Below are 22,975 nucleotides of genomic sequence, written 5' to 3'. Positions count from 1 at the left end.
CTGAAAGCCCACCTCTTTAACATTGCTTTTGACTCGTAACCACTTGTAACCACTCGCCTCCACCTACCCTCCTCTCTTCCTTCCCGTTCACATTAATTGATTTGATTTGCTTACTTTATTTATTTTTTGTCTATTAGATTGTAAGCTCTTTGAGCAGGGACTGTCTTTCTTCTATGTTTGTGCAGTGCTGCGTACGCCTTGTAGTGCTATAGAAATGCTAAATAGTAGTAGTAGTAGTAAGACATTTACACCTCTATTTGGTGGCATTAAGGGCTCCCCCTGAAATGGCCGCGCGGCAAGTACTTTACTTGCCACACGGCCGTTTCCTGCAGAAAAGAAATACCTACTTTTTTACCCGTTGTGGTAAAAGGGGGCCTCGGCACATATCAAAAACACACGCCAATGCCAGCACAAGCCCCCTTTTGCCGCAGCTTGGTAAAAGGGGCCCACAGAGCATTATAATATTGTATAACTGGGCCTTCCTTACAAACTTAAAAAACAAATTGCAAATAGTATAAAATGCAGCAGCTATGTTACTCTTAAGGGGTAAGAGGTTTGAACACGCTTGAACAAGGAGCAAGAATAGAATTTAAACGTCTGATATTGTATGGATTGTGCTCAGCTTATGCCACACTATATTGTTCTTCACAGAAATGAAGATCTCATCAAGAGCTCTTCCAACAAAAACAATTATGCCAATTAGTTACAATGCGTAATAGAACTATATACTAGGCAAGGGCTCAGAGTTGTGGAACTCTCTACCTCAGGATATTAGACATGTTAAGAATTACAAGAGGTTAACTGCCTAATTCTATACAAGTCACCAAAAATTTTGCACACAATTTAATTGAATAATGAGCCAATTAGCCCCAATAATTGTTTTTAAACAATAAAATATTGGCACTAATTAGATTTAATTGGCATTCTCGCATGTAAATTTAGGCGCAGGTTTGCACCTAAAATTTAAGGGAGATTGGAAAAAGTCGGAGAAACTGAATGAATTCTCTATAAACCTGGAGGATGTAATGGGGCAGTTCTACAAACTGAAGAGTAGCAAATCTCCTGGACTGGATGGTATTCATCCCAGAGTACTGATAGAACTGAAAAATGAACTTGCGGAGCTATTGTTAGTATTATGTAATTTATCCTTAAAATCGAGTGTGGTACTGGAAGACTGGAGGGTGGCCAATGTAACGCCGATTTTTAAAAAAGGTTCCAGAGGACATCCGGGAAATTATAGACCAGTGAGCCTGACATCAGTGCCAGGCAAAATGGTAGAGACTATTATAAAGAACAAAATTACTGAGCATATTCAAAAGCATGGATTAATGAGACAAAGTCAACATGGATTTAGTGAAGGGAAATCTTGCCTCACCAATCTATTACATTTCTTTGAAGGGGTGAAAAAACATGTGGATAACGGTGAGCCGGTTGATATTGTGTATCTGGATTTTCAGAAGGCATTTGACAAAGTACCTCATGAAAGACTCCAGAGGAAATTGGAGAGTCATGGGATAGGAGGTAGTTTTCTATTGTGGATTAAAAACTGTTAAAAGATAGAAAACAGAGAGTAGGGTTAAATGGTCAGTATTCTCAATGGAGAAGGGTAGTTAGTGGGGTTTCCCAGGGATCTGTGCTGGGACCGCTGCTTTTTAACATATTTATAAATGACCTAGAGATGGAAGTAACTAGTGAGGTAATTAATTTGCTGATGACACAAAGCTATTCAAAGTCGTTAAATCGCGGGAGGATTGTGAAAAATTACAAGAGGACCTTATGAGACTGGGAGTCTAAATGGCAGATGCATACGTCTAGTAGCGCTTTAATGATAAGTAGTAATATGAGCAAGTGCAAAGTGATGCATGTGGGAAAGAGGAACCCGAATTATAGCTACGTCATGCAAGCTTCCCCATCCTTGACCATCTTTAAATTATAGACCGGTGAGTCTGACGTCGGTGCCGGGCAAGATGGTGGAGGCTATTATTAAGAATAAAATTGCAGAGCATATACAAAAACATGGACTGATGAGACAAAGTCAGCACGGATTTAGTGAAGGGAAGTCTTGCCTCACCAATCTAATGCATTTTTTTGAGGGGGTAAGCAAACATGTGGACAATGGGGAGCCGGTTGATATTGTATATCTGGATTTTCAGAAGGCGTTTGACAAAGTGCCGCACGAAAGACTCCTGAAGAAATTGCAGAGTCATGGAATCGGAGGTAGGGTATTATTATGGATTAAGAACTGGTTGAAAGATAGGAAGCAGAGAGTAGGATTGCGTGGCCAGTATTCTCAGTGGAGGAGGGTAGTTAGTGGGGTCCCGCAGGGGTCTGTGCTGGGTCCGTTGCTTTTTAATGTATTTATAAATGACCTAGAGATGGGAATAACTAGTGAGGTAATTAAATTCGCCGATGACACAAAATTATTCAGGGTCGTCAAGTCGCAGGAGGAATGTGAACGATTACAGGAGGACCTTGCGAGACTGGGAGAATGGGCGTGCAAGTGGCAGATGAAGTTCAATGTTGACAAGTGCAAAGTGATGCATGTGGGTAAGAGGAACCCGAATTATAGCTACGTCTTGCAAGGTTCCGCGTTAGGAGTTACGGATCAAGAAAGGGATCTGGGTGTCGTCGTCGATGATACGCTGAAACCTTCTGCTCAGTGTGCTGCTGCGGCTAGGAAAGCGAATAGAATGTTGGGTGTTATTAGGAAGGGTATGGAGTCCAGGTGTGCGGATGTTATAATGCCGTTGTATCGCTCCATGGTGCGACCGCACCTGGAGTATTGTGTTCAGTACTGGTCTCCGTATCTCAAAAAAGATATAGTAGAATTGGAAAAGGTACAGCGAAGGGCGACGAAAATGATAGTGGGGATGGGACGACTTTCCTATGAAGAGAGGCTGAGAAGGCTAGGGCTTTTCAGCTTGGAGAAGAGACGGCTGAGGGGAGATATGATAGAAGTGTATAAAATAATGAGTGGAATGGATCGGGTGGATGTGAAGCGACTGTTCACGCTATCCAAAAATACTAGGACTAGAGGGCATGAGTTGAAGCTACAGTGTGGTAAATTTAAAACGAATCGGAGAAAATTTTTCTTCACCCAACGTGTAATTAGACTCTGGAATTCATTGCCGGAGAACGTGGTACGGGCGGTTAGCTTGACGGAGTTTAAAAAGGGGTTAGATAGATTCCTAAAGGACAAGTCCATAGACCGCTATTAAATGGACTTGGAAAAATTCCGCATTTTTAGGTATAACTTGTCTGGAATGTTTTTACGTTTGGGGAGCGTGCCAGGTGCCCTTGACCTGGATTGGCCACTGTCGGTGACAGGATGCTGGGCTAGATGGACCTTTGGTCTTTCCCAGTATGGCACTACTTATGTACTTATGTACTTATGTAGATTGAAAGCCCACCTCTTTTTTTTTTTATTTATAAGAAGTCTTTATTGTGCAATTCAAAAATACAGATTTGCTGCGATACAATAAAAATGATGCACCTGTCCACAAATCTTACATAAACATAGGTAAAGCCAATACACTTTTCGTATATAACTGTAACATTCAAATCCAAACCTTAGTAGACTTCAAATTATTTTTCTTAAACTTTTCAATATTCGCTAATTATCCCCCCTGTGTCCTACCCGCCCCCCCCCTTCCCATTTTCCCCCCCTTCCCTCCCTCCCATTTAATTTAGCGATGTAACCGTACAGGCTGTTGTCATGATAACATCACACTACAGAGTTTGCATAGCGATCAGAGAAATGTTTCCATATCGATTGCCATTTATTCATCTGGCGTTTTCTAACTGCTATCAACCTCTCCATCTCACACACATAGCTCAATTTGTTATGCCATTTTTTGATTGGCGGGACCCCTGTCTGTTTCCAATGGGAAGCTATGGTGACTCTGGCAGCCCCCAGTGCCTGCTGCACCAAGATTTGTTGGGGCTTCTTTAGTCCTGGTGGCTTTACTGAAAAGAGAAAGAGCTCAGGAGTCCACGGAATTGAACATCCCACCCACTGCTGTAACCGAGCATGTACTGACTTCCAAAATGCCCGAACTTTTACACATCTCCACCACACATGACCCATATTCCCTCTTTGTCCGCATCCCCTCCAGCACAGCCCGGAAGAATCCGGAAATATGCGCTGAAGGCGGTCCGGAGTGAGGTACCATCTGTATAATACTTTCATTGCATTTTCTTTAAATGGGACATGGCTATACACTCCGGCCACATGTCGCTCTATTCTCTCCCACTCAGTCTCCCCCAGGGCCATTCCAGTCTCTTTTTCCCAACTCTTCCTATGTAGAGTATAGCTAGGTACTTGTGCAGCGATACTGTGATATAATCGACTGATCAATCCCCGTGAGAAGGCAAATTTCTCACATATGTCTTCTAGGCATAACCGTTCCCTTTTTATGACCTTACGTACAGCCTCAGTTTTAAGGAAATGTGCTAATTGACAATAGGCAAATTCATCCCCATCCTCTATGGAGTATTTGATCTTCAGGGTTTCAAACGGGATCAGAGAATCCTCCTCAAACATCCGACCCCAATTGCTCAGGCCCTCCATATGCCACCGCTGAAAAACCCCCGTTTCGTTCCCAGGTAAAAACATGGGATTAAATGCTATAGGGGCCATACGTGTTAGTATACAACGCCCTTTTGGAAACATGCTATCCCAATAGTGGAGAGTGACACATATGGACGGACACATACCCTCCCTCAGCACTCTGAAAGGCTTAGGAAGCCACACAAGCGATCCCAAAGGCCTCGTCCCCAAGGAATGTTGTTCAATATGCACCCATTGTCTATCAGGGTAATTCTGATGCCATTCAATCGCAGCTTTCCCCTGAGCGGCCCTGTAGTACCATAGAAGATTTGGGACACCCAATCCTCCCTTTCTCCTAACTTGGTAGAGCAACTGGCGCGCTAAACGTGGACGTTTACCCGCCCAGACGAATCGCATAATAGAGTCTTGCATGGATGCAAGGACTCGCCTGGGCAGCATTACAGGTAGCGCTTGAAATAGATATAACAGACGGGGTAGCACGTTCATCTTAACAATGGCTATCCTTCCGAACCACGAAACCTCCTGATCTCCCCAACGCTCTAGGTCTAGCTTGATGGTGCGGGTCAGCCCCTTATAATTGGCCTCGGTTAGTTCAGATAGATTGGAAGTGATATTAACCCCCAGATATTTGATGTGTTTTGTAGCCCACCGGAACTGGTGTTGTGCCTTCAGTGTTTCTACTATATCCTCGGGAAGTGAAACATTCAAAGCCTCCGACTTTGTCATATTGACCTTGAAGCCAGAAACTGCTGAATATTCCTCTATAAGACACAGAAGGTTAGGGAAGGTGGGCTCAGGACGAGTAATATATAATAAAATATCATCCGCGAAAAGAGCTGCCTTATGTACTCTGTCCGCTACACGGGCCCCATACACTCCCGGATCTGACCTTAGTTTTGAAGCAAATGGCTCCATAACCATTGCAAATAAAAGGGGGGACAAAGGGCATCCCTGCCTAGTTCCCCTTTGAAGTCCAAACAGATCTGAATTACTCCCATTGACCCGAACACACGCTTGGGGAGAATCATATAGTGCCTGGATCCATTTCCTGAATTGGGCTCCAAATCCCATGGCCTCCAGAACTTTATACATGAAGGGCCAATGGACCCTATCGAAAGCTTTTTCTGCGTCCAAGCTAAGTAGACACAGAGGCCGTTTAGTATTTTTTGCTAGGTATATAAGGTCCAGGGTACGCCTGATGTTATCTGTAGCTTTACGATGCGACACAAACCCAACCTGGTCGGGATGTATGAGTGTCGGCATCAATGGTGCCAGTCTGTTTGTCAGTACTTTAGCCAGTATTTTAACATCTGAGTTCAAGATTGAGATAGGTCTGTAAGAACCACATTCAACCGGATCTTTATCTGGCTTAGGTAATACTGCAATCCATGCCTCCATCATTGAGGTAGGCAACTTCCCCCCCCTTCCCACCTGATTGAACAGGTCCGCGAGAAGTGGGGCCAGTTCTATTGCAAATTTCTTATAAAATTCATTCGGAAGGCCATCCAATCCAGGCGACTTACAGGAGGGCATGCCGCGCATTGCCTTCTGTACCTCAAGTGGAGTAACGGGTTTATCTAACAACTCTCGGTGTTGGAGTGTTAGGCTTGAAATCTCACTTTCAGCCAGGTAGGTATCGATGGATTCCGAGGTGGGTGTGATCTCTTGTGTATACAATGTTTGATAGAATTCCCTAAAGCGTTTACGAATAAGGTCTGATTTATATATTATGGATCCTGTGCCATCACGTACCTGCTTTACTGTACGATCAACTTTTTGTCTCTTTAATTTAATAGCCAGGAGCCGGCCGGCCTTATTGGCAAATTCGTATACTCCAGCCCTTAACCTCTCTCGGCCCATGTTAAGCTGCTCTGTGTAAATGGAGTCCAGCTTCATCCGTTCTCCACGCAGTTGGGTCAATATGTGAGGTGATTTATTAGCTTTGTGTTGGTCCTCCAGCACCTGTATCCGGTCCATACATCCCGCTATTTGGAGTTTACGTGCCCGCGAGCGCGTGCTTGCTAGTTTTAAGAAATAACCCCTTGAGACTGCCTTCATTGCATCCCACACAGTAGCTAAGGATGGGCCTGAATTAAGGTTGAACTCTAAGTATTCCTTCAACAGCTTTCTATAGCCGTCTTCCACCTCCTGTTCTAGCAACAAGCTCGTGTTCAGTGTCCATCTCCTATCCTTTATTTCCAATTTTATATTCGGCAAGGTGACCCATACAGGTGCATGGTCGGAGATCGTTATGTTACCTATTCCAGCCGTTGGACCTTGCTCTACCAGCGAAACATCAACAAAAATATGGTCAATACGAGAATAAGAATTGTGCACTGGGGAGTGATATGTATAGTCTTTGTCCGCCACATGTGTCAATCTCCATAGATCTAGTGTACCTAGGGAGTGTGCCAGTGACGCCAGTGCTAAAGCCTCTCTTCTCCCCTCCGTATTGGTAGGTCCCGTTCTATCCAATTCTGGGTTAAGGACTGCGTTAAAGTCACCCCCCATTATTAAAGGGCCCTGCACAAATAAGGCTAGCAAATTCTTCACTCTAGTAAAGAACTCTGCCTGCCCACTGTTGGGGGCATATACAGATGCTATTGTTAAGTCAACCTGGTCTATTTGGACATGTAAGAATATAAACCGCCCTCCCGGGTCTTTTTTTATTCGTAGCACCTTTACCGCTACTGCTGAGTGGAACATTACAGCCACCCCTCTTTTTTTGGAGGCCTCAGATGAAGCACAATAGACCCCAGGGTATCCCGAGCAGGAGAGAAGTTTTTCATGCTTGCTTCGGAGGTGCGTCTCCTGCAGGAGAACCACATGTGGTTTCAATTGTTGCAGCTCTTTATAGAGCTTCTGCCTCTTTTGGGGCATATTCAAACCTTTGACATTATAGGATACTATTTTTAATTCAGTACTCATTGTTCAAGGTGTAGATAGTATGCAACTTTGATATTAACAGCAGCTTTACAGTCCAGTTTGTACCACAATATAAGCGTAAGAACATTTCAGTCTCCCAGCATATAGTACAGTCTATACATAAGTTCCTTTCAGTCACCCCATCCCCCCCTTCTTTAACCTTGCCCCAAGATCCCTTTCGTAATCGCTTCCCTCCCTCCTCCCACTGTTCTCCCCCCTTCCCTACCCTCCCTTTTTGTTCCCAACCTTTAAATTCCCTCCTCGTTCCCCCATTCCCACCAGGTCTACCTGATTCCATCCCCCCACCAGACAGTGCCTTAGGCACCGAATGGGTTATCAGAGAAAGAAACCTCTCCGATCAGATTGGCTACCCTTCCCCCTCCCCTACAAAACACAGCTCCCCCTCTCTTTAGATTTATTACTCATGATGCTATTCATCCGTGGCACACCCACCCCTTATAGGAGCATATATCACTTGAAAACTTTCCCACTTCCAGATATTTTGATAAGTCCCTTTATGCAGACATCAGTACTTATAACAGAGTTTACCAGTGTACAAACCAATTCAGTTCCTTTATTTCTGATTCTTCTGACCCACACGCTTCCATTTCTGCAAGCGAGCTTTCGTGGAAGGCGCTATCTCTGTTGGCAGCGCAGGTGTCGGGGTCAGGCCTGCTTCGTGTAAGATCTGCCATGCTTCAGAGACCCGGCGAAGCCGGAGCTGTTTGCCTTTTAATTCAAAACATACAGCAAAGGGAAAGCTCCAGCGATATGCAATTTTTTCTTTATTTAGGATCTCCAGGACTGGTTTCATTGCCCTCCTTTGAGCCAGCGTGTATAATGAAAGGTCTTGAAACACTGTAATCCGCGCTTCTTTATATTCTAGCGTGGTCAGTTGGCGAGCCCGCTGCCAGACCCGTTCCTTAAATGTGAATGATGTAAAGCGCACAATTATATCTCTAGGCCTGTTTGCCATTGTTTTACCCAGTGCCCTGTGTGCACGATCTATCTCCAACTCTCCAGGGGTGTAGCTCTCTCCCATGATGTGCTCGCAGAGAGTTCGCACGACAGTTGGGATATCTTCGCCGCCGCCATTTTCAGGTACTCCCCGAAATCTCAAATTGTGTCTGCGCCCTCTATTTTCTAAATCATCCAGCTTATATTGTAGCTCCTCAGCCTGGTCAGCCAGTTGACCGATGCGTGCGTCCATGGCCGCGTTAGCCTCTGCTTGCTCGTCGGCTCTCTCTTCTAGTGTCACCACGCGGCCTCCCAGCTCCCGTAGATCCATGCTAATGGAGTCCACGTGTTCCAGAATTTCCACCCTGGATGCCTTAATTTCTTCGCGTATTGCTTCAAGGCATTTCGCTAGATCTTTAGGGTAACTTTTCTTTTTAAGCGCCGAACTTCGCCGGTCCACGTGGGAAGACGCAGTGTCAGAGTCTGATGATTGCCGCTGCTCCGGAGAAGCATGGCGCGACAGGCCTTTCGCCGTCTGCCTTGTCGAGTGGCGCTCTCCCTCCCGCGTCTGCGAAGTCGTGATTTTGCTCATTATGTGGAGCGGGTTATTCCAACCCTGTCCACCCGCTTTGGCACTTGATTTGTGATGGGGCACCACAGAAAACAGCTCTATTCAGCGGGGAAGTGCAGGAGCAAGAGTTTTAGGCAGCCATCTAATCTCGTGACGTCACTTCCTCCCCCGAAAGCCCACCTCTTTAACATTGCTTTTAACTTGTAACCACTCGCCCCCACCTACCCTCCTCTCCTCTTTCCTCTACATATTAATTGATTTGCTTGCTTTATTTTTGTCTATTAGATTGTAAGCTCCTTGAGCAGGGACTGTCTTTCTTTTATGTTTGTGCAGCGCTGCATACGCTTTGTAGCGCTATAGAAATGCTAAATAGTAGTAGTAAATTAGGAGTCATAAACCAAGAAAGGAATCTAAGTGTCGTCGATCATACGTTGAAACCTTCTGCTCAGTGTGCTGCTGCGGGTAAGAAGGCAAATAGAATGTTAGGTATTATTAGGAAAGGAATGGAAAACAAAAATGAGGACATTATAATTCCTTTGTATCGCTCCATGGTGCAACTGCACCTCGAATATTGTGTTCAATTCTGGTCGCTGCATCTCAAAAAAGATATAGTGGAATTAGAAAAGGTGCAGAGAAAGGTGACAAAAATGATAAAGGGGATGGGACAACTTCCCTATGAGGAAGGGCTAAAGCAGCTAGGGCTCTTCAGCTTGGAGAAAAGGCAGCTGAGGGGAGATATGATAGAGGTCTATAAAATAATGAGTGGAGTGGAACGGGTAGACGTGAAGTGTCTGTTTATGCTTTCCAAAAATACTAGGACTAGGGGGCATGCGATTAAGCTAAAGTAGTAAATTTAAAACAAATCGGAGAAAATGTTTCTTCACTCAACGTGTAATTAAACTCTGGAATTCGTTACCAGAGAATGTGGTAAAGGCGGATAGCTTAGCAAAGTTTTAAAAAGGTTTGGACGGCTTCCTAAAGGAAAAGTCCAGACCATTATTAAAATGGACTTGGGGAAAATCCACTATTTCTGGGATAAGCAGTATAAAATGTTTGGTACTTTTTTGGGATCTTGCCAGGTATTTGTGACCTGGATTGGCCACTGTTGGAAACAGGATACTGGGCTTGATGGACCTTTGGTCTGTCCCAGTATGGCAATAATTATGTACTTATGTATGAGGTGTGGAAATTGAAGAAGTATGGGCGTAATGGGGAAATTCCTAAAATTAACACATGTTGTTATAGAATAATGGGGATACATGCCTAATATAGGCGCATATATTTGCACCATGTTTCAGTTGATGCAAATGGCGGCACCTAAAGTTAGGCATGATTCCTGAGCATAAGCGCTATTCTATAAACCATGCCTAACTTTAAGCATGGCTTATAGAATAGCGCTCTTTTCAGCACTGATTTTTTTTGGCACCATATATGGAATCTAGCCCTAAATGTGCAATAAATGCATTTGGATGGGACTACAGATAAGTGACTATTAACCCGTGTTGAGGTAGGGAGTTACAAGTAATCAACTCTGTTAGAGAGTCTGCAATTCTGTATGGGTTTTCAGTTTGTTTTTATCTTAGATTGTGAGCCCATTAGGGACAGAGAAAGCACCTGGATCTAATATGTAAATTGCTTTGGCTGTACTACAGAAAGGCAGTATATCAAGAATTTAACATAAATATTAGCTCCCTTGTCTAATAACTATTAGTGAGGACATTTCTAATAATAATCAGTAATACTAATTAAGCTGTGTCCTGTATATTTTGGATAATCTCATTTTTGTTTTTTAATTTGCATTTAGAAATGTTACAGTTCCCAATAAACAGAAGAAGAATACTAAGCAATAAACATGATTATCTGAAACTAGACAATGAGTAGTATGAAATATCAAGGCACTAGGAAAAAATGCCTGTTTCTGAGCGGAATGAAACGGGCGCTAGCAAGGGGCCCCCTCCCTCCGTCCCTCGAAGCTACTTGCCTTGTTCGCTGTGGGCCGTTTCGGCCCTCGAGTGTCAATAGCTCCGCCCTCGACGTCATGACGTTTTGACGCGTCATGACGTTTTGACACGAGGGCGGTGCAGACACTCCAGGGCACACCGGATATCTCGGGCACCTCAACTTCCGTGGAGGCTTCAGAACGTTGGGGTTGCCTTTTATATATATAGATAGATAGATTATTAACAGCCCACATCAGGGAGAAAAAGAGTTTATACGTGGATAATCTCGTTTTTGGTATATTACATTATGTTAAGCAATGGATTTGAAAATGGATTGAACCTTAAAATCTACCTAGAACATTTTGTTAAGTGGAATATAAATATTCATTTTAAATTAAAATTAATTCAGCATCGGGGTCCAAAGTGTATTTTATCTTCTTTCAACATTTCTTTGTTTAGTATCCGATTGTGGTTGACATTTAATATAAGCCTGTTTTTCACTTAAATGCTTCCTTTTCTTTCTACTTTTTCCCCATCATTGGTTATGTTCATTTAGGATGATCAACTGCTGGTCATTACCAGAATGTTATTATGGTCATCTTTTCTGACTTATCCGCTTTATCTGCAGTTGCCTGGACTCTACGGTCTGTCACATTCTCAACCTTCATTATCATCATGACAGTTCAGCTGTTGGCTTCCTGTCCCTGGATCTTTTACAATAGCATCATAACAGCTCTGCTCTGGAAAAGACAGTCACCTTCCTTACTGTCTTTGGGCTAAAAAGAAAAATATCTTGCACTTGATCCAGATCATTGCTTCTCTATGTTGTGTTTCATGATGCCTTCTAATGAGTTTTGAGTTGTAGTTCTCCCCTGGGAAGAAAATCTCTGGAGTCGGACATGCTTTGGGAAATTCGGGGAGGCTTCAGGGCTACAAATGCTCAACGTACTTACTCTTACTGTCTCTGAGCTTGGCCTCCCAAGGGTGCCCTCCAACACACATCTTCCTCACACAACTAGGTTTCAGAATGTAATATTTACACTTGACTAATGTTCAGGCGTCTCATGATTATTTAATAAGGCCCTATGTTAAATTGCAAACATTTTTCCAATAGGCACAGGACTGGAAAAAGTCCTTTTTCAATAAGACTCATAAAAGCAGAATATAGAGGCAAGATCTAAGTCTGCCCATTTTCACTTTCTGTTGTAATAACGCAAAACCCTTACTCAGCCAATCACTAAGGATCTTCTGTGCTTGTCCTATGCTGTCTTGAATTTTCTATATAAAGACTTTTCCATACATCCACCGCTCTTTGATTTGATTTTTGTTGCATTGAATGGACCCTTTGTGTGAAGAAATGATTCTTTAAACTACTTCTGTCTACACCCTTTCAGATTTGTAATTCCGAGTCTCACAAAACCTGCAATAATCATAGGCAAATGCAATATTACTATTCTACTGAAAGAATACAAGCACATTTAAATACTAATGTGGCATAAATGCACAGGAGGTGAGTCTCTTTCAATTAAAAAGAAGTTCTGGGATGAGGGGGCATAGGATGAAGGTGAAAGAGAATAAACTCAGACATAACCTGAGGAAATACTTCTTCATAGAGAGGGTAGTGAATTCATGGAACAGACTCCCGGTGGAAGTGGTGAAGACGAAAACAGTATCTGTTTCAGGTACATCAGAACCAGAAAGTCTGCGAGGGAATCCTTGACACCGTTAGATCATGAAGGAGCAAAGGGGGCACTCAGGGAGGACAAGGCCATAGCGGAGAGACAGAATTAATTCTTTACTTCGGACTTTACAGAAGATGTAAGAGATCTGCCTGTACCGGAAACGGTTTTCAAGGGTGATGATGTGGAGGAACTGAAAGAAATCTCGGTGAACCTGAAAAATGTACTGAGTCAAACTGACAAATTAAAGAGTAGTAAATCACCTGGACCAGATAGCATACATCCAAGGGTAATCAAAAAAACTCAGGCATGATCTGCTGTTAGTGATATGTAACCTATAATTAAAATTGTCTGTAGTACCTGAAGATTGGAGGGTGGCCAATGTCATGCTGATTTTTTAAAAGGGTTCCAGGGGTGATCCGGGAAATTACAGACCAGTAAGCCTGACGTCAGTAATGAGAAAAATAGTGGAAACTATTATAAAGAATAAAATTACAGAATATTTATTACATTTGTACCCCCGTGCTTTCCCGCTCATCGCAGGCTCAATGCGGCTTACATAGTAACAAGACAATACAATCTGTAGTATCATAGAATACATAGACAAACATGGTTTAATGGGGCAAAGACAGCATGGCCTCACCAATTTGCTTCATTTCTTTGAAGGCATGAATAAACATGTGGATAAAGGTGAACCAATTGATGTAGCGTATTTAGATTTTCAGAAAGCTTTTGATAAAGTTCCTCATGAGAGACTCCTGAGAAAATTAACGAGTCATGGGATAGGAGGCAAGGTTCTGGTGTGGTTATTGGTCAGAAAACAGAGGGGCAAGTTGCGTAAGCGTCTACACGTGCCCAACGCATGCCAAAATGAAGTTACCACCTGGCAACTGCATGGCTCTTGCGGTAATTTCATTTTTGGTGCACATCCGAAAAATAATTTTTATTTTCAGACGCACTTGTCGGACGCGCGCCAAATGGCATTTTATGCACGTAGGTCATTACCGCCCAGTCATCACATGAGACTTTAACGCTAGGTCAATGACTGGCGGTAAGGTCTCAGACTCAAAATGGACGAGCAGCAATTCTCATTTTGCTGCACGTCCATTTCTGGCAAAATTTTTTAAAAGGCATTTTTGCAGGTGCGCTGAAAAATGATTCTGCGCACACCCAAAACATGCACTACACTACTGTAGGCCACTTTTCAGTGCGCCTTAGTAAAAGGACCTCAGAGTGTTAAATGGTCATTTCTGACAATGAAGGAGGGTGAACAGTGGAGTGCCGCAGGGATCAGAACTGGGACTGGTGCTATTTAACATATTTATAAATGATATGGAAATCAGAATGACGAGTGAGGTAATTAAATTTGCAGATGGCAACTATTCAAGGCTGTTAAAGCATGAGCAGACTGTGAAATATTGCAGGAAGACCTTAGGAAATTAGAAGACTGGGCATCCAAATGGCAGATGAAATTTAATATGGACAAATGCAAGGTGATGCACACTGGGAAAAATAATCCAAATCATAGTTGCCTGATGCTAGGGCCCACCTTAGGGGTTAGCACTCAAGAAACAGATCTAGGTGTCGTTGTAGATAATACGCTGAAATCTTCTGCTCAGTGTGTGGCGGTGGCCAAAAAAGCGAACAGGATGCTTAATATGGAGCACCATATATAGAATCAGGGGCATATCTTATAGCATTCTATAAGTTATACACATATCTCCAACATTTATCTGCAAGCACAGACACCAGCTTTATGGCTGGTTTAAATGTCCATACCTAAAATTATAGGCATGTAGTTTACCTCTTACACTAATACTTTAGGGGCCCTTGTACTAAGCTGTGGTAAAGGGGGCCCTGCACTAGCAGCGGGGGCTATTTTTGCTGCGCACTGAGGCCCTTTTAAACACAGCGGGTAAAAAGGCTGAAAATGACATGGCCATGCAGTAAGATTGCTCTTACCATGTGGTCATGCGAAGGGAGCACTTACCGCCATCCATTGAGATGGCGGTAAGGGCTCCCGTGCTAACCTGGTGGCAACCAAGTAGTAAGACCACAGCCCAATTACCGCCAGGTAACCCCCTGTGGAAATACCTTTTGAATATGAAGCTCCTGGAGGAAAAAAGCCATAGAATGTTATTGAATGGACGAGGGAATAATACAGTATTTCTAGGATGGGCGGGACAAATTGCTTGTTCTTTTGGCCGCTGTCGGTGACAGGGTGCTGAGCTCGATGAACCCTTGGTCTGTCCCAGCATGGCGATGCTTATGTACTTTTGTACTGTCAACGGCATATGGTAAGCCTGCGGTGGGCTTACCGCCACTTAGTAAAAGGGCCTCTTAAAGAGGATAGTAGGTACCTACTTCCTTTACAAAACAGGCCCCCTCGAAGCCCCTAAATATAGGCACAATGTTCTAGAACTGCCCTCTAAGGCGGTAATTTATAATAGGTGTTTCATGTGCGTATGACAGAATAAGCATGTAAAATGCCTCATAAAATAATCCCATGGGGAAAACCATGCATAAGAAGACATGTACTTATGGGAGGGGGGATTCATTTATTTTTTATTGAAGCTGTATCATTATACAATCATTACAAGAAATAGCACAAAATTCCAAAGATAACTACACATTTATTATATTCAATTCAGTATTGAGAAAGGGACATTATATTGGATTAAGTTCTTGATAAATCATACATCCAGTTGTGAATATATTTTAAAAGAAGATCTTCGCTTGTTAACAATTAGAATTTTTCTGCTGATCAAATAAGCAGGTGGTGTGATGACTGGATAGCGAGAGCTTGCCCACTCCTGGTTATGCTTCACATTTCTTAGCACAGATACAAATTTTAAATCATTTTTACTTTAGTAGTGACAAGATTCCTGCAACGCTCTGGACCTGCGTTTGCCACTATGAGGTACAGGGTGGATACAGATAGCTCAGAATGCCACAGATTGACAGCTATACGGTGACGCTTGACAGATCACATTACTACTGTTTCACACTCTTTATAAGCAACCAGTCCATCAAGGAGTTAAATTTAAGACCCTGGCTATGGATTTCCAGAACCTAAATATGATAGGAGGAGTTTAATGGCTTTATTGTTAGAGCTATGAACCTATGTGCTCCTTACACTTTCATGAAGAAATTTCATTAGCAGCTACTGAGTTCATCTAAAGCCTGCATGGTGCCTTTTCTTATGCAACGCTAGTAGAATAGAATAATTTACCCCACTCGGTGCGTCTTTTGTCAAAGCTCTTACCTTTTAAGTTGGCATTAAAAATATATCTGTTTAGCCCAGTTTAAGGGAATAGTTGGAAGGTAGGTTTTCCTGCTTATTAGTGTGTATTGAATTATAAGCCTAGTTTAGCTGTTTTATTGATTTCTGAACCCCATGGATATTGTGTGTTGTGAAATGCTTATTGATGATATTTTGAATGACTTCACATGGCAAGGCAGGCTAGCAGCAGGTACCTTCCCTTTGGAACTCACAACCTGCATTATTGTGAACAGAGACTTCCTATTGCAAGTTATTTATAAGTTCAATAAAGATGGTGTTCTCATAAAATGTCCTAACAACATTTACTTTAGTGGAGCATTCAAGAAAGTCTTGGACAAGATGGACATGCAATAGTCTCTTCTTTCCCTATTTTCCTCATTATCCTCCCCTCCCCACTTCACCACATAATCAAAGATAATCATTGTGGTTCTTTGTCAGTCTTCATTGTCTCTCTTGTTGATTAGTCAGTCAGTTTGGACATCGGGCATGTATTATGCGACCCTCCGCTCTACAACATTAGGCAGCAAATTTAATACGCTTTTCATAACTACATAAGTATTGCCGTACTGGGACAGACCAAAGGTCCATCAAGGCCAGCATCCTATTTCCAACACTGGCCAATCCAGGTCACAAATACCTGGCAAGATCCCAAAAAAGTACAAAACATTTTATACTGCTTATCCCAGAAATAGTGGATTTTACCCAAGTCCATTTAATAATAGTCTATGGACTTTTCCATTAGGAAGCCGCCCAAACCTTTTTTAAACTCCGCTAAGCTAACCGCCTTTACCACATTCTCTGGCAACGAATTCCAGAGTTTAATTATTTATATTTTTTGTTACATTTGTACCCCGTGCTTTCCCACTCATGGCAGGCTCAATGTGGCTTACATGGGGCAATGGAGGGTTAAGTGACTTGCCCAGAGTCATAAGGAGCTGCCTGTGCCTGAAGTGGGAATTGAACTCAGTTCCTCAGTTCCCCAGGACCAAAGTCCACCACCCTAACCACTACGCCAGTCCTCCACTCACGTTGAGTGAAGAAACATTTTCTCCGATTTGTTTTAAATTTACTACTTTGTAGCTTCATCACATGCCCCCTAGTCCTAGTATTTTTGGAAAGCGTAAACAGACGCTTCACATCTACCCATTCCACTCCACTCATTATTTTATAGACCTCTATCATATCTCCCCTCAGCCGCCTTTTCTCCAAGCTGAAGAGCCCTAGCCGCTTTAGCCTTTCCTCACAGGGAAGTCATCCCATCCCCTTTATCATTTTCGTCGCTGTTCTCTGCACCTTTTTTAAATTCCACTATATCTTTTTAAAGATGCGGCAACCAGAAATGAACACAATATTCGAGGTGCGGTCACACCATGGAGCGATACAAAGGCATTATAACATCCTCATTTTTGTTTTCCATTCCTTTCCTAATAATACCCAACATTCTATTTGCTTTCTTAGCCACAGCAGCACACTGAAGGTTTCAACGTATCATCAACGACAACACCTAGATCCCTTTCTTGGTCCATGACTCCTAACATGGTAACTTGCATGACGTAGCTATAATTCGGGTTCCTCTTTCCCACATGCATCACTTTGTACTTACTCACATTAAACGTCATCTGCCATTAAGACGCCCAGTCTTGTAAGGTCCTCTTGTAATTTTTCATATTCCTCCCGCGAATTAACGACTTTGAATAACTTTGTGTCATCAGCAAATTTAATTACCTCACTAGTTACTCCCATCTCTAGGTCATTTATAAATATGTTAAAAAGCAGCAGTCCAGCACACACCCCTGGGAAACCCCACTAACTACCCTTCTCCATTGAGAATACTAACCATTTAACTCTATCTCTGTTTTCTATCTTTTAACCAGTTTTTAATCCACAATAGAACACTACCTCCTATCCCATGATTCTCCTATTTCCTCTGGAGTCTTTCATGAGGTAATTTGTCAAACACCTTCTGAAAATCCAGATACACAATATCAACCGGCTCACCTTTATCCACGTTTGTTCACCCCTTCAAAGAAATGTAATAGATTGGTGAAGCAAGATTTCCCTTCACTAAATCCATGTTGACTTTGTCTCATTAATCCATGCTTTTGAATATGCTCTGTAATTTTGTTCTTTATAATAGTCTCTACCATTGTACATGGCACAGACATCAGACTCACCGGTCTATAATTTCCCGGATCTCCTCTGGAACCTTTTTTTTTTTAAAATCGGCGTTACATTGGCCACCCTCCAATCTTCCGGAACCACACTCGAGTTTAAGGATAAATTACATATTACTAACAATAGCTCCGCAAGCTCATTTTTCAGTTCTATCAGTACTCTGGGATGAATACCATCCGGTCCAGGAGATTTGCTACTCTTCAGTTTGTAGAACTGCTCCATTACATCCTCCAGGTTTACAGAGAATTCATTAAGTTTCTCCGACTCGTCAGCTTCGAATACCATTTCTGGAACCGGTATCCCACCCAAATCTTCCTCGGTGAAGACCGAAGCAAAGAATTCATTTAATGTCTCCACTAAGGCTTTGTCTTCCCTGATCGCCCCTTTTACCCCTCGGTCATGTAGCGGTCCAACCGATTCTTTTGCCGGCTTCCTGCTTTTAATATACCTAAAAAAATTTTTACTATGTGTTTTTGCCTCCAACACAATCTTTTCTTCAAAGTCCCTCTTAGCCTTCTTTATCAGCACTTTGCATTTGACTTGACATTCCTTATGCTATTTCTTATTATTTTCAGTTGGTTCCTTCTTTCATTTTCTGAAGGATTTTCTTTTAGCTCTAATAGCTTCCTTCACCTCACTTTTTAACCACGCCGGCTGTCGTTTGGTCTTCCGTCCTCCTTTTTTAATACACGGAATATATTTGGCCTCGGCTTCCAGGATGGTGTTTTTGAACAGCATCCACGCCTGATGTAAATTTTTGACCCTCGCAGTCACTCCTCTAAGTTTTTTTTCACTGTTCTTCTCATTTTATCATAGTCTCCTTTTTTAAAGTGAAACCCTAACGTATTTGATTTCCTATGTATACTTACTTCAAAGCTAATATCAAATCCGATCATATTATGATCACTGTTATCAAGCGGCCCCAGCACCGGATCATGCGCTCCACTAAGGACTAGGTCTAGAATTTTTCCTTCTCTCATCGGCTCCTGTACCAGCTGCTCCATAAAGCTGTCCTTGATTTCATCAAGGAATTTTACCTCCCTAGCATGCCCCGATATTACATTTACCCAGTCAATATCGGGGTAATTGAAATCACCCATTATTATTGTGTTGCCCAGTTTGTTTGCGTCCCTAATTTCCTTTAACATTTTTGCATCCGTCTGTTCATCCTTGCCAGGCGGACGGTAGTACACTCCTATCACTATCCTTTTCCTTAGTGCAATATATTCTAACTCTCCCATCTTATTTCTTAGGCTCCTGGCATTCACATATAGGCATTTCAAACTATGTTTGTTGTTCCTATTTACATCATGCTTAGTACTTGACAGTATTAATTTGCAATCTTCTGTGTGATTTTTATTTTTATTTAAGGACACCTGATCTACTACGGTCTCTTTTGCAACCTCACTATCGGGATACCCTATCTTCCCTGTTTTGGTGATATCTTTGAAAGATACCTTATCCCGAACCATGCGCTTTTGAGCGACTGTCGGCCTTCCCCCATTTCTAGTTTAAAAGCTGCTCTATCTCCTTTTTAAATGCCGATGCCAGCACCCTGGTCCCAACCTGATTAAGGTGGAGCCCATCCTTTCGGAATAGGCTCCCCCTTCCCCAGAATGTTGCCCAGTTCCTAACAAATCTAAAACCCTCCTCCCTGCACCATTGTCTCATCCATGCATTGAGACTCCGGAGCTCTGCCTGTCTCTTGGGCCCTGTGCGTGGAACGGGTAGCATTTCAGAAAATGCTACCCTAGAGGATCTGGATTTGAGCTTTCTACCTAAGAGTCTAAATTTGGCTTCCAGAACCTCTCTCCCACATTTTCCTATGTCATTGGTACCCACATGTACCAAGACAGCCGGCTGCTCCCTAGCACTATCTAAAATCCTATCTAGGTGACGAATGAGGTCCACCACCTTCGCACCAGGCAGGCAAGTCACCAGGCGATCCTCACGTCCACCAGCCACCCAGCTATCTATATGCCTAATGATCGAATCACCAACTACAACAGCTGTCCTAACCTTTCCGGGCAGCACTTGGAGACATATCCTCAGTGCGAGAGGATAGTACATCCCCTGGTGGGCAGGTCCTGGCTACAGGAGTACTTCCTACTTTACCAGGGTGATGCTCTCCTTCTAGGAGACCTCCCTTCTCCAAGGTAGCACAGGGGCAGCAGTATGCAAGTCCTTGGAGCAGTTTTAGTGGGTGCAGTGCACTTCAGGCAGGCGGACCCAAGCCCATGCCCCCTCTACCTGTTACACTTGTGGTGGTAAATGTGATCCCTTCAAAACCCATCCGAAACCCACTGTACCCACATGTAGGTGCCCCCCGTCACCCCTTAGGGCTTTGGCAGTGGTGTACAGTTGTGGGGAATGGGTGTTTTGGGGGTGGGGTGGGGGGCTCAGCATTGAAGGTAAGGGAGCTATGCACCTGGGAGCAATTTGTGAAGTCCACTGCAGTGCCCCCTAGGGTGCCCGGTTGGTGTCCTGGCATGTGAGGAGGACCAGTGCACTACAAATGATGGCTTCTCCCATGACCAAATGCCTTGGATTTGGTCGTTTTTGAGATGGGCGTCCTCGGTTTCCATTATGGCCGAAAACCAGGGACAACCATCTCTAGGTCGACCATCTCTAAAGTCGACCTAAATGTTGAGATTTGGGCATCCCCGACCATATTATCAAAACGAAAGATGGACGCCCATCTTGTTTGGATAATAGCGGTTTTCCCGCCCCTTCACGGAGCCGTCCTGCGGGGATGGCCTCAGGAAAACTTGGGCGCCCCGTTCGATTATGCCCCTTTACGGCAACTAGTTAATAATGCTTGCTTTTCTCTCTCTCTCTTTTTATTCCCCCCTTAATATTAAACTAGTGTCACGTTCGTGACCGTTTCCTTGTCTGTGTTCACCTCGCCCCCTGGTGGCCAGAACTGGTGGCTGCCATGAACTGTCACCCATTCCAGACTTCAGCCCAGTCCTGTCCGGATCTTTCGGGCTGCCAGACTTGCTTCTCTTGTTTGTGCCTGAACAGCACCCGTAGCTGCCTTGTGATTCCTGCAGCTGAACTTCAGCAGCTGATGGGCTTTATTAACCTGCTGGAAACTTCTGTGTTTGCCTTTGCATTGTCTAAAGCCCTGGTATGTGGGTGTGCTTTGTGCACTTCTGCCTTGTCCAGTTCTAGTTTGTTTGTGTGTTGTTAGCTTTGGTTTTATTGCTCATTTTCCTAGTCTTGTTTCTGGTCTGTCTTCCTGGCCTAGTTTCTGTTTGTCTGTGTCTCTTTCTTAGTGGCTGCGTGGCAGCTTTCAGTCTTGTCTCTTTTCTGTCAGTGTCTGTACCCTGTTTCAGTGGCTGCTTGTCAGCTTTCAGTTCCTGTCCTTTAGCTTGTCCATTTCCTGCTTTGTGTAGTATTGTCTGTCTGTGAGTCCTAGCCCAATTTTCTGCCTTGCTGCCCATGTATATTCCTTTCCCCTCTGACCCTCAGTCTCTGTTCAGCCTAGTTGGAATTCAGTTCCTGCCCTGTCCAGTAAGTCCTGCCGGCTGCCTGCACCCAGGGGCTCAGCTCCTGAGGAACGGCGGTCAAGTGCAGCAGTCTAGCTGTTCCTGTCAGAGTTCTGCCTTGTCTCTGGTGTGGGGTGGTTTTGCCTGTCACTGCTGCTCCACGGCAGTGGCCCAAGGGCTCACGAACCTAGTTTCTACCTTGAAAACCTGACAACTAGGTCCTGCTTGCTTTTCCCTCTCTTTCTCTTTTTATTCCCCCTTAATACTAAACTAGATCCTGCAGTGCCTGCTAGATTCTATCTGTTAATGCTGTGGTACAAAGTTTTTAAAACTAAGTGGAAAAGACCATGGAGATTAGTTGATGAAATTTGCTTTTCATATTTTTATTTTGCCTATCACTAACCTATAATTCCTCCTTTAAACCCCAATCTTTAAGTTCCCAAAGCATATGTTTTAAACTGTAAAATTTTACGTTCACTGTCCATTGTAATGATTGAAATTGTAACCAGCTTTGCAATACTTGTTTGCAAAAAGCGGTATAGCAAATTCCAAATAAACTAAATATAGACAGGATATACATGTTATAAAAATAAAAGCATTTTCAAATGTTAACTGCTTTCTGAGATGCCGATGGAAATGCATTGGGTAAAATATGCCTGTAAAAATTCTTAAAAGAGGCAGTTCTAAGAATACCTACTTGAAAGAGATTGCAGTCTTATTTAGTTCCATATGTTAATATCATACAGCCCAGCGTGGAGCCATTTAGCAGTTTTCAAGGCACCTGATGCTCTCCCCCCTCCCATCTGCCCCCCATCCTCTGATCTCTGCTGGCCACAGCTGGTACTGGGAGCAGCCCAAGCATCAAGCTTCTTCTGTGTAGTAGAATGAAGTCGCTGAGCCACTGCAGTAGCCAACAGATCTTATGCAAAATGAACATTTTATGTATTCTCAAAACTAATCTAGGTCTTTGCTAATAACTGAAAAAGAGAAACACTGTATTTGGTAATAACTCACTACTACAATGTTTTTCCACTGCTCAACAAATAAAATTCGGGTCAGATTTTTAGACAGCTTCAAACCCCATTCGCCCCTCCCCCCCTTCCAGCTCAAATATCCTTAACAAATAAGCTAATTTACATGGTACATGCTTGATTAATTGCTTCTTATTCTAAGTTGCAATTGTTCTTTCCTGAAATTACTGGTACATTAGTTGCAATTAAAATTACGGACATCTGAGTCAACAAAGGGACCAATTCATGGCCACAGCAAACAGGGCATTTGTTCTTGGATTAAAAAAAAAATGCTATGATTTGGTTAGTAACGCTAGGGGGTAGAGACCAAAGGGACTTGATTGGTTTTAGAAAGCAGCTTTGTTTAAAAGATT

This window comes from Microcaecilia unicolor, chromosome 13 (genome assembly GCF_901765095.1).
Source record: "Microcaecilia unicolor chromosome 13, aMicUni1.1, whole genome shotgun sequence".
Lineage (NCBI taxonomy): Eukaryota > Metazoa > Chordata > Amphibia > Gymnophiona > Siphonopidae > Microcaecilia > Microcaecilia unicolor.
The sequence above is the reverse complement of the archived record's forward strand: the minus strand, read 5'-3'. Positions refer to the sequence as shown.